The following is an 11,904-nucleotide window of genomic DNA, read 5'->3' on the forward strand; positions in this document are numbered from 1 at the left end:
AGGGCAAGGCAGTGACTCAACAACTATAAAAGATTTGTTATGAGCTGGTGGTGTAGTGGTTAAGAGCTACAGCTGCTAACCAAAAGGTCGGCATTTTGAATCTGCCAGGCACTCCTTGGATACTCTATGGGACAGCTCTACCCTGTCGTATAGGGTCGCTATGAGCTGAAATGGACTCGCCGGCAAAGGGTTCGGTTTTTTTCAGGTGCTAGCGGGGAGGGTACATGTGTTTGACACAATTTCTCAACTAAGACCTTCAAATTTTACTTTTGGAAGAGAACTTAGAGACCACTTGCTGTCGGGTGTTGGGGGAGGAGGAAAAGTTCATTAGATCATTTTAATGAAATTAATTTTTTTTCAGGTTTGGAGGATAGTTTGAGAATCCTGATGAGGAAGCATCATGCTAGTTTTTAGACCTAACTTCCTGAAATAATTCACATAGTCACAGTGGACCTGGTTCCTCATTTATAGACCAGTAAGTGAGGGGAAGGGTGTGTCTTGGTCACTTATTAATACCCAGCACCTAACCCACGACCTAGTACTTAATACAGAATACACAATGAGGAGGGAACCTCTCATGCATTGCCCACTTGTTTCTGGCTGGATGCCGATCTGCTTGAACTAAGTATGTAAGTATCAAAGCAAATATTACCTCATAATTTTATAGAAACGGAGGGATAGAAAGATTTAATCACTTGTCCAAAATCACAGCATTAAAAGTAAACCGAACCCAAGCAGTTTTGATCTCAGACCCTCTTGTTGAACCACTTCACATAATGCTTCTCTGTGTTGCTGAGTTAATAATTATAAAAATAACAGCTTTTCTTTATTAATTGTTTTTTAAGAGCTAGATAAGTTCCATGTCATATTCAGTCCATGCAAAATAAGTAGTTTTGTCTTCACGCTATAGTGAAAACTGGGAGCTGAGGCAGGGTAAGTCTGCCAAAATTCACTAAGTAAGGCATAGAAGTGGGATGCAAAGTTTAAATTGTGTGTAACTTTAAACTCTACCATTTCTACCCTTCCACATTGCTTCTGTAAGGAAGGAAGATGAAGGGAGAAGGAAGGGAGAGATTTACAAGGTTCTCTGCTGACCCACTGTACCCAGGTAGTTCTCCTCATCCAGATGCCAGTGTCTGATTTTGACAAAGGAGATACATGTTCCCTTCCCCTTCCACTTTGCCATAATCTTTTTAAACATCTCTGGGTAGGTAGCACTTTAATTTGCTTTGGAAATTATAATATGTTTGGGTCTTTTGATTTTTTTGATTACTACTGTAACTGAACATATATATAATTATTTTTCACTGTATTCTCATCTCATAGTACATAGTACAAAGACTTCCTTGAGGCATAGGAGCCTGAGTTAGTGTTGTAATGAGAAGTAAAATGCATTTAGTGCCTACTATGTGGCAGGCGTTGTGCTAAATTCTTTAGAGGTGTTATTCATTAAGTTTAATTTATTCCTCAGTAGAAGCTTAGGATGTATGTATTATCATCCCCATTTTAAAGATGAATAACCACAGCTTAAAGACTTTTAATGACATTTTTAACACCAGTTCTTCAAACTACAGTACCTGGACAGTTGGTTCATTTTGAGTTTCTTCAAATGATGAGACAGTGTGTTAAAAGACGAAGGTTAAAATAAGTTCATTTGCCATCTAAGATACTCCACTGGTCTCACCCCTTTGGGAGCAAGGGAGAATGAGAGAACAGGATACAAGAAAAAGATTAGTCCAAAGGACTAATGGACCACAGCTACCAAGGCCTCCACCAGACTGAGTCCAGTACAGCTAGATGGTGCCCGGCTACCACCACTGACTGCTCTGACCGGGATCACAACAGAGGGCTCTGGACAGAGCTGGAGCAGGCTGTAGAACAAAATTCTAACTCACAAAAAAAAAAAAGACCAGATGTACTGACCTAAAGGAGACTGGAGAAACCCCGTGAGTATGGCCCCCAGACACCCTTTTAGCTCAGTGGTGAGGTCACTTCCGAGGTTCACTGTTCAGCCGGGGAGTGGACAGCCCCATAAAACCAAATGGGACTAATGAGGCACAGCAGTCTAGGGACAAAGGCTAGAAGGCAGAAAGGGACAGGAAAGCTGGTGATAGGGAACCCAAGGTTGAGTAAGGATAGTGTTGATGTGTTGTGAAGTTGTTAACCATTGTCATAGGGCAACATGTGTACTGTCTAATGAGAAACTATTTTGTTCTGTAAACCTTCATCTTAAGTGAGAATAGGAGCACAATCGGAAGAGTGTAGTCGGTGTCACTGAAATGTGCATGTAGAAATTTTTAAAATGATGTATCTTTGGCTATGTATATTTTCACCAAAAAAAAAAAAAAGGTCGAGAAGAGAGAGGATTGACATGTCATGGGGTTGATAACCAATGTCATAAAACAATATGTGTACTACTCTTTCATGAGAAACTATTTGTTCTGTTAACCTTCACCTGAAGTACAATTAAAAAAAAGAAAAAAGAGAAGAAGTAAACAACAACAAAAAAGTTCATTCACAGTTCTGTATTCTCTAAAGTGGACTACAGCACTCTGGTACTGTGGGTCTTTCCCTTTTCCCTCCCTGCCTTTGACAGTCTGATAATTTTATAAATGATCAATCTCTGGCCCTCTACCACTTTTTCTTACAAGGGAAAGAATTTTTGGTGTCGATTCAGGACAAGTGAAACTATTTTTACTGAGCACATGTCAGATTGAAAGTGAAAGCAGAGACTGGCTCTTAGTTTCTGGGAAATGGACCAGATGCAAAGAAAACAGCTTCATTGGGTTCTAGTATAACAAGTAGTAAGCAGTTATCTGTGTTTTATTTTTATGTCAGGGCTGCTTGAATAATTCTCTAGGGGGTTTTTCTTTTCAACTCTGCATGAAAGGAAGCTAAATTTCCCTACTTTCTAGTTTTCTTGGAGTTGTTGTCTTGCACATCCTTATATCCTTCCAATAGATGATCACGGGTTAAATTATTTCACTGTTTAGTATTATTACATTAAAAAATCCATATATGTATATATGTTTAGAAAAAGGCTTGGAAGAATTTGTATCACCATATTAAGTCCACTTAATTCACACTAATAGACGAGAACAGTTTTCTGGAACACTTTTGCATTCATTCATTCTGTCCAGATTTTATAGAGGACCAGCCATGTGCTGTAGCTATTGTGAGAGTCATACGTCAACATTAAGCTGGATACAGCAGTTAAAGGAAGAAATGAGAGAAAGAAAAAGAACGCTGCTCAATGCATTGCACAGATTGAGCTGTATGAGGCACAAATGTGAAATAACGGCTTTCAATCTGCCACATCACTTACTCTTTTTCAACCCTTGATCACAACTTTGGCAGGTCCTAGAGCTTTCTGATCTTTTCAGATGTAAAAATTCCAGTCAAGGCCAATTGAATCTAGTTTCAAAGACCATAGCGTCTCCTCTCCCAAGCTCAGACTTGATCAGTCAGACTGGAGGTTAGGGGTGGCGGTGGGGTCTGCCCTTTTACTTTCTTCCTTCCCCTTCACTTTTGGGATTTCTTTTTTCTTCTTGCAAAATACTGGAGATGGTTAGAAATCTTCTTTCTTAGCTTATCTTCTGATTCATCTGACCAAGTTTGCTCTGAGAAAATCACCTCTAGCACACTGTGAGGGTGTGATTCTCCACATCCTCTCCGAAACCAGGGGTTATTCTTTCATGCGTTGGTTAAACTGGTGAGGAAGATGATAGCTTGTCTTTTCACCAAATAATATCTTTTTTACAAGTTTTTTCGAACATCTTTTAATATTTTTACTGTTCATATGCAATTCTTAAGATCTGTGCTAAAATATTTTGCCCAAGTGGCCTCTAGGAACAGAGAAATTTAAAAACCCTCTTCTATAATTATTTACACACACAAGGGGACAGACAAAGCAAAGATGACAAGTAGAGTGATGGAGAGAAACTGATGTTCAGAAAGATTGTTGTTGACTGTCTCTGAAGTCTGAAAACCAAGTCACTTTATCATTAAGATGTTAATGAGCTTCATTTACATATTTCAATTATACATATTCTTTCCTATATGTACTATATATTTATGTGCGTGTACATATATATGTACTTATTATTTTCTATATAAATAAAATAAAGTTTCTTTTGCTGCTGTATCATTATGGTAAAACAGCTGGGTAGGTTTCTATAATATTTGGAGCGTATATCTCTTAAAGATTAGGTACGTATCTCTTAAATATGGTCTAAATGACACTTACTCTGGCAACCCTGGAGGACATCTCTACAAGGTAGTCAGTCAATGTTCAGGGGTCTAAAATTGCATTATAAGGACAGGTATGTGATCCAGAAGGACGTGTCACATAAATCAATACATATTGGATCAAGAAAACAAAGAATGCCTGCAAATATGGTCCTGAATTTTAGAGTCCTATGAACATGCTCTGAATTTCAGGTGTGGACTGTGTTTATATGAAGCTGCTTTTTACATAAAGAACTCCATTCTGTGTGCTCTAGGGGCACAACCGCAGGGCTTTGTTTATTCAACTGGGGTTCTTGATTCTCTTATACAATGGAGGCAAGTTAGAAAGGCCATAGACAATATGTGTGGGTGTAGAGAGAATGTCCTGTGTTTATGGCATTATGCTAGGTGCTGAGGGATATATAAAGATTGTTTAGACATAATCGCTACCCTAAATAAGATCTACTCTACTGAGTGAGATGGACTTACACCCAAACAATAAAAGTAAAGGAATGGAGAGGACAGGCGGAAGGAGCACTGAATACTGAAGCAGTCAGCCTTAAGACCAGACAATGGAAAATTTGAGTCTTTTACCCAAGAAGAATTTATTTTGATGTCAGTTATCTAAAATAAATCAAAATTTAATTTTCTTGAATAGCTAGACAGTTGTTCTTATTCATATTCAAATTTGTTTCTCCATCATGCATTTTTTTCTTTTTCTGTTTATTCATATTGAATAAACTCAGTACCTCACTGTAAAATGATGATAATTTATACTTCGATTTCATATCTGATACTGGAATTCTTTCTCAATACATTGTTTTGACTCCTCTTACCAATCTGAGAGACAATTAGGATCGCTTGCTAAAGATCCTCCAGAATTTAAAGACTGTATTTTAATACATCAGGCAAGTATAAACTGATTTATACATAATTAATTAATTTATAGACATTTAATATTTATATTAATTTAAATATAGATATTTATAATTGTAGATTTTTATAGACATTTGTAGATAATTTGAAAGCATATTCCCTTCACATTTTGACCCTGAGGAAAGACATAATTGTAAAAAATACGAACACGTCCCCTCTTGCATGAAAACTGTCTTTGAATTTATCTCAATCATTCAATCAAGAGATTCCTGCTGGGTTTGTGTTTTGTTGGCAAGCAAAAGGCTATAATAGGGAAGGCTGGCCTCTCCTAATCCATCATCCTATCAAATATATCCAAAGAAATGTATACATTGATTGACAGACTTGTGACCTCTTCTGGAGTCAGGAGTACTAGGGAAAGGCCACATGATGGTGAGGAATTGTCCTGAAGAGAGAACTCAAAAGAGATGATAAGACCAAGACTCCTGATTGTATGTTAGAAGAAGAAAAAAATAGTGGGCTACATTTTAAGGTACAGTCTATATGTATAGAATTTTTGCTTCCAAGGTATGGACTAAAACCCAGGACTATATTACATCGTATTGTTGGCACTGACTCTCAAAGACATGACACTAGGATATGCCATTAAATATGATTTTGGCTATTAGACAGCAGTATCTTTTCTTTTTCATGCCAAGGACACCTTCCTCAATTTTAATTTTTTTTAATAAATTTTATTTTGTTGTTGTGGTTGAGAATATACACAGCCAAACATACATCAATTCAACAGTTTCTACAGGTCCTACTTAGTGACACGGATTACATTCTATGAGTTGTGCAACCATTCTCATTCCCCTTCTCTGAGTTGTTCCTCCCTCATTCACATAAACTTACTGCTCCCTAAAGTTCCTATCTAATCTTTCCAGTTGCTGTTGTCACTTTCATCCCATATATCCATTGTCATTGAGTAGATTCGGACTCACAGTGACCCTATAGGACAAAGTAGAACTGCCTCGTAGGGTTTCCAAAGAGCAGATGGTGGATTTGAACTGTTGACCTTTTGGTTAGCAGCTGTAACACTTAACCACTGGCCAACCAGGGCTCCTCTGATCCCATATAGATAGTTCTTAAGAGATTATAATGCTCAAGGCAGACCTTTTTAACTAGTTAAGCTAAACTAATATTTGGTTTTAAGAAGACTTCAGGGATCTTTTGGTTTAAGGCTTAAAGATTATCTCAGGGCAATAGTTTAAGGGGTTCATCCACCCTCCATGGCTCCAGAAAGTCTAGAGTCCATGAGAATTTGAAATTCTGTTCTGCATCTTCCTCCTTTGGATCAAGATTCTTCTATGGAATCTTTGATCAAAATGGTCAGTAATGGTAGCCGGGCACCATCTAGTTCTTCTAGTCTCATGGCAGAGAAGGCAGTTGTTCATGGAAGCAATTAGCCACACATTCCATCTCTTCCTTCTATTCCTAACTTTTCTTTTTCTTCTGTTGCTCCAGGTCAATACGACCAATTTTTGTGCCTTGAATGGCTGCTTGCAAGCTTTTGAGACCCCAGGCACTATGCAATGAATTAAGAGATAGAGCAGAAATGCTAAACATGTTATTACATCAATTAACTGGGATGTCCCATGAAACCATGACCCTAAACCTCTAAACCAAAGAACCAAATCCCGTAAGGTGTTTGGTTGTACATAAGCAGCCTCTGCAGCTACTCTTTTTTTTTTATTTTATTTTTGTCCTTGTTATAAATATGTCACTCAACTTTTGCCAATTCAACCTTTTACAGGTATACAACTTATTGACAGCAATTACAATTCAATATTAATTTCTCTAAGAATTTTAAAATATGTTTTGCTAACTCTAGAAAATATTTTTAAATCAAAAAATAATGCAAGCACTAGCAAAAAACTGTAGCATAGCTTACAAAATTAGAAGACTTAGCTTAAAATGGCCTAAGTTTAGGATGTTTAGAATCTAAACTCTACGACATCTGGGTAAGACCATTAAATGTGTTTCTCAAGCACATCACTAAGGATCCTGGTTTCTTTTTCTTTTTTTTTTGACTACCCCATTTGTATGTTACTTTCCTTGCTGGCTGCCTTCATGTTTCCAAAAGAGCTGCTGCAGTTTTGGGCATGTGAGGGAGACTCCACATGCTAAGAAAGAAAAGTCACTATTTTTTCCCATGTGACCTTTATTCTCTGTGAAGAAGACATTTTCCTGCAACAGCCTTGGGACCACAGTGCAGAGGAATGAAATGACCATGAGTTACACAAACCAGTTACAATTCTTTATTTTATACGTATCCATTAACTTCCCAGTGTCCCTGGGGGCACAAACAGTTAGCACTCGACTACGGACCTAAAGGTTGGAGATTCAAACTCACCCAGCAGTGCCACAGAAGAAAGGCCTGGCCATCTGCTTCCATAAAGATTACATCCAAGAAAACCCTATGGAGCAATTTTATTCTGTAACACATGGTGTCACCATGAGTTGGAATCGACTTGACGGCAAGGGGTTTGGTTTTTCTTTTTTACGGTATTAACTTTCCACTTCATCAAGTAAGGAGATTAGTACATCTGCACATTCCTTCCATCTCCTATTCAATGATGCAAAAATTCAGCTTTACAATCACTATGAAAAAGATGGGTTTATTCCAGGAAGGGAAAACCAAGGTCTTTAAATGACCACCTTGTAATGCCTAATTAAATCCTGAAAGAAGAAGACATACCCCTTCTTCCCTTCATTCCCTGTGTAGGTGGGTTGTGGTGTTTGTCCAGTTACATCTAAAAGTATCCATGATCTAACCTGTCTTCACTTGGTTTCCTCAGCACTGTTTTCTAGGTTGAGTAGAACTGTTCACTACTCTGACCGTGCCCTCCTATGTACCTGCAGGCAAGGTTCTCCATATGTTCTAGTAAAGACTGATCACTCTTTAGCAGTTCCTTTATATTACATACGGCTGCCTACAGTCCAAATACCATTCATCGAATGGTCCATATTCCTTCACTAATGTGAAATGCCAGAGTTATCATGTAATTAATTTCTGTATGACTTTGCATCAATTTCTAAACTTTCAAGTCTGTTTTATTGCTGTTTGAATATTCAGGTACCAGTAGCACAGTGCTAATTGTTGAGATATTTTAACCGCTGCTTAGAGTTAGTACTCCTTCAGTAATCATCTTTTTACTGAATGGCAGTGGATATTTTTGTTCATGGTTTTCCAAGTAAACTTTAAATTGTCTCCTCCCCTGTCATGGTTTGAATTATGTCCCCCAAAAATGTGTGTATTAATTTGGCTGGGCCATGATTCCCAGAATTCTGTGGTTGGCCTCCATTTTGTGATTGTAATTTTATATTAAAGAGGATTAGGGTGGGATTGTGACACCGCCTTTACCCAGGTCACATCCCTGACAGTGTAAAAGGAGTTTCCCTGGGGTGTGGCCTGCACCACCTTTTATCTCTGAAGAGATAAAAGGAAAGGGAAGCAAGCAGACAATTGGGGGACCTCATACCATCAAGAAAGCAGCGCCAGGAGCAGAGCGTGTCCTTACCAGGGTCCCTGCGTAGAGAAGCTCCTAGTCCGGGGGAACACCGAAGAGAAGAAGGCCAACAGAGAGAAAAAGACTTCCCTGGAGCTGACGTCCTGAATTTGGACTTTTAGCCTACTTTAACTGTGAGGAAATAAACTTCTCTTCATTAAAACCATCCACTTGTGGTATTTCTGTTATAGCGGCACTAGATGACTAAGACATCCCCATAGCTTCTTAAATTCTCAAGGGGTTTGCAGAGACTCATGGCCTGCTATGTATTTTCCAAGCTGTATTCAAAAATGAAATGGAATGCATAAATACCAATATCCTAGGCATTAGTGAGCCGAAATGGACTGGTATTTGCCATTCTGAATTCGGAAATCATTTGGTCTACTATGTCAGGAATGAAAAATTGAAGAGGAAGTCATTGCATTCATCGTCAAAAAGAGCATTTCAAGATCTATCCTGAAGTACAACACTGTCAGTGATAGGAAAATATCTATACGCCTACAAGAAAGACCAGTTAAAACAATTATTATTCAAACTTATGCACCAACCACTAATGCCAAAGATGAAGAAATTGAATATTTTTACCAACTTCTGCAGTCTGAAATTGATCAAACATGCAATCAAGATGCATTGATAATTACTAGTGATTGGAATGCAAAAGCTGGAAACAAAGAAGAAGGAACCAAACCAAAAAACCGAACCCATTACCATCGAGTCGATTCCAACTCCTAGCAACCCTACAGGAACAGTAGTTAGAAAATATGACCTTAATAATAGAAACGATACCAGAGATTGCATTATAGACTTTTGCAAGACCAACAACTTCTTCATTGCAAATACCTTTTTTCACCAACATAAACGGTGACTCTACATGTGGATCTTACCAGATGGAATACACAGTAATCAAATTGACTACATTTTTGGAGAGAGACAGTGGAAAATTTCAATATCATCAGTCAAAACAAGGTCAGGAGCCGACTGTGGAGCAGAACATCAATTGCTCATATGTAAGTTCAAGTTGAATCTGAAGATAATTAGAACAAGTCTACGAGAGCCAAAGTATGACCTTGAGTATATTACACCTGAATTTAGAGACCATCTCAAGAATTGATTTGACGTGTTGAACACTAATGGCAGAAGACCAGACGAGTTGTGGAATAACATCAAGGACACCATACATGAAGAAAGAAAAAATCATTAAAAAGACAGAAAAGAAAAAAAAGATCAAAATAGATGTCAGAAGAGACTCTGAGACTTGCTCTTGAACATAGAGTAGCTAAAGCAAAAAGAAGAAATGATGAAGTAAAAGAGCTGAACAGAAGATTTCAAAAGGCATTATAATGACATGTGCAAAGACCTGGAGTTAGAAAACCAAAAGGGAAGAACACGCTCAGCATTTCTCAAGCTGAAAGAACTGAAGAAATAATTCAAGCCTCGAGTTGCAATATTGAAGAATTCTATGGGGAAAATACTAACCTACACATGAAGCAGCAAAAGAAGCTGGAAGGAATACACAGAGTCACTGTACTGAAAAGAATTGGTTGACGTTCATCCATTTCAGGAGGTAGCATATGATCAAGAACCAATGATGCTGAAGGAAGAAGTGCAAGCTGCACTGAAGACAGCTACCTGGCCAACCAACTGGAGAAGATCCATATTTGCACCCATTACAAAGAATGGCCACCCAACAGAATGTGGAAATTTCTGAACAATATCATTCATGTCACACACAAATAAAATTTTGCTGAAGATCATTCAAAAACAGTTGCAGCAGTACATCAAAAGGGAACTTCCAGAAATTCAAGCTGGATTCAGAATAAGATGTAGAACCAGGATACCATTGCTGATGTCAGATGAATCCTGGCAGAAAGCAGAGAATACCAGAAAAATGTTTATGAATGTTCTACTGACAATGAAAAGGCACTTAACTGTGTGGATCATAACAAATTATGGATAACATTGTGAAGAATGGGAATTCCAGAACACTTAATTGTGCTCATGAGAAACCTGTACATAGATCAAAAGGCAGTCGTTCGAACAGAACAAGGTGATACTGCAAGGTTTAAAATCAGGAAAGGTGTATGTCAGGGTTATATCTTTCAACCATTCTTATTCAGTCTGTATGCTGAGCAAATAATCCGAGAAGTTGGACTATATGAAGAAGAACAGGGCATCAGGATTGGAGGAAGACTCATTAACAACTTTCAATATTTAGGTGACACAACATTGCTTGCTGAAAATGAAGAGGACTTGAAACTCTTATTGATGAAGATCAAAGTCTACAGCCTTTAGTAAGGATTACACTTAACATAAAGAAAACAAAAATTCTCACAACTGGACTAATAAGCAACATCATGATAAATGGAGAAAAGATTGAAGTTGTCAAGAATTTCATTTTACTTGCATCCACAATCAACGCCCATAGAAACAGAAGTCAAAAAATCAAATGATGCATTGCATTGGGCATATCTCCTGCAAAAGACCTCCTTGAAGTGTTAAAAAGCAAAGATCTCACTTTGAGGATTAAGGTGCACCTGACTCAACCCACTGTGTTTTCAATCTCCTCATATATTCGATGGGCAAAAACAAAATCAAATAGTCTGCTGTTGTAGACAAAGGTACTGCTCAGAAGCACGTCCAGTGCAAAGATCCATGAGTCATTCTTAGGGCCATTAGTCCTGTTTTGTTTATGGGGCTGTCCAAACCCCAGCCGAACGGTGAACCCCTGGAGTGACTTCACGTCTGAGCTAAAAGGGTGTCCGGAGCCATACTCTTGGGGTTTCTAGAGTCTGTCAGGCCAGTAAATCTGGTCCTTTTTTGCAAGTTAGAATTTTGTTCTATATCCTTCTCCAGTTCTGTCCAGGACCCTCTGTTGTGATCCCAGTCAGAGCAGTCAGTGGTGGTAGCGGGGTACCATCTTGCTGCACTGGACTCAGTCTCGTGGAGGCCATGGTAGCTGTGGTCCATCAGTCCTTTGAACTAATCTTTTTCTTGTATCCTGTTCTCTTCATTCTCCCTTGCTCCCAAAGGGGTGAGACCAGTGGAGTATCGTAGATGGCTGCCAACAGGCTTTTAAGACCCCAGACGCTACTCACCAAGGTAGAATGTAGAACATTGGCTTTATAAACTGTGTTTTGGGAAATGAGCTAGATATTCCCTGAGACCATGGTCCCCACAGCCCTCTGCCCAGCAATTCAGTCCCTCAGGGAGTTTGGATGTGTCTATGGAGCTTCCATGACCTTTCCTTGTA

General features: G+C 38.5%; 1 long non-coding RNA gene across 1 annotated transcript in view; it reads left to right on the forward strand.

The window, feature by feature from the left end:
- Positions 1 to 526: 526 nt before the first annotated feature.
- The window catches only part of LOC111820997 (uncharacterized), a 34,891-nt gene continuing 23,513 nt past the window's right edge, over positions 527 to 11,904 (forward strand). The window contains exon 1 of the long non-coding RNA XR_002824479.1: positions 527 to 629. This is a non-coding gene — a long non-coding RNA (uncharacterized LOC111820997). The remainder of the gene's footprint in view (positions 630 to 11,904) is intronic.

Source organism: Trichechus manatus, unplaced genomic scaffold (assembly GCF_000243295.1).
Source record: "Trichechus manatus latirostris isolate Lorelei unplaced genomic scaffold, TriManLat1.0 scaffold00058, whole genome shotgun sequence".
In the NCBI taxonomy this organism is placed as follows: Eukaryota; Metazoa; Chordata; class Mammalia; order Sirenia; family Trichechidae; genus Trichechus; species Trichechus manatus.